Source organism: Etheostoma spectabile, unplaced genomic scaffold (genome assembly GCF_008692095.1).
Source record: "Etheostoma spectabile isolate EspeVRDwgs_2016 unplaced genomic scaffold, UIUC_Espe_1.0 scaffold270, whole genome shotgun sequence".
Classification (NCBI taxonomy): Eukaryota; Metazoa; Chordata; class Actinopteri; order Perciformes; family Percidae; genus Etheostoma; species Etheostoma spectabile.
Window position 1 is genome coordinate 65,246 of NW_022605574.1, and position 587 is coordinate 65,832.

The window sequence follows — 587 nt, forward strand, 5'->3', positions numbered from 1 at the left end:
TGTTACGTAGTGTTGAAAATTTCAAAAAAAGGACAAACATTGAAAAGAAAGTGTCAAAAGTGTTGAAAAGAGAGACAAAACCATAAGAAAAAGTTAAAAACATTGATAAAAAGCTTCAACAAAAGTGTTGATTTTGACAAGAAGACAACACAAGTGTTAAAAATGCAACTTTTAGCGCGACCGGCGTTCCCAAACAGCCCATATTGTCAAATAATTCGGAGATCTTAAGGACATGTCTGCTTGTATTCACTGGTTCTCCACATTATAGTTTTTTAAATGTTTAAGCTTTTTTCCTTTTGGCTGAAAGTCCATGGTATCTTTTTTAAAATCCCTCCAAGGCTTCTTCTCAAATACTGTAACCTACTTGACGACATTTAAACTATTACCAATTGATTGCAACTTCAAGATATCTTGAAAGAAAAAAAAAAAAAAAAAAGCTTAAAAGAGTTTAAAGACAACAAAATAACAATAGAAATAATAGCAACAAGAAGAACAGTCGTCCTAACAAAGAACGAACCATAAATTATTATTAAAAGTGTCATTGTTGATCCAGGTTAAAGTGATAAGGTGACCAGGTGAGAAGTTTA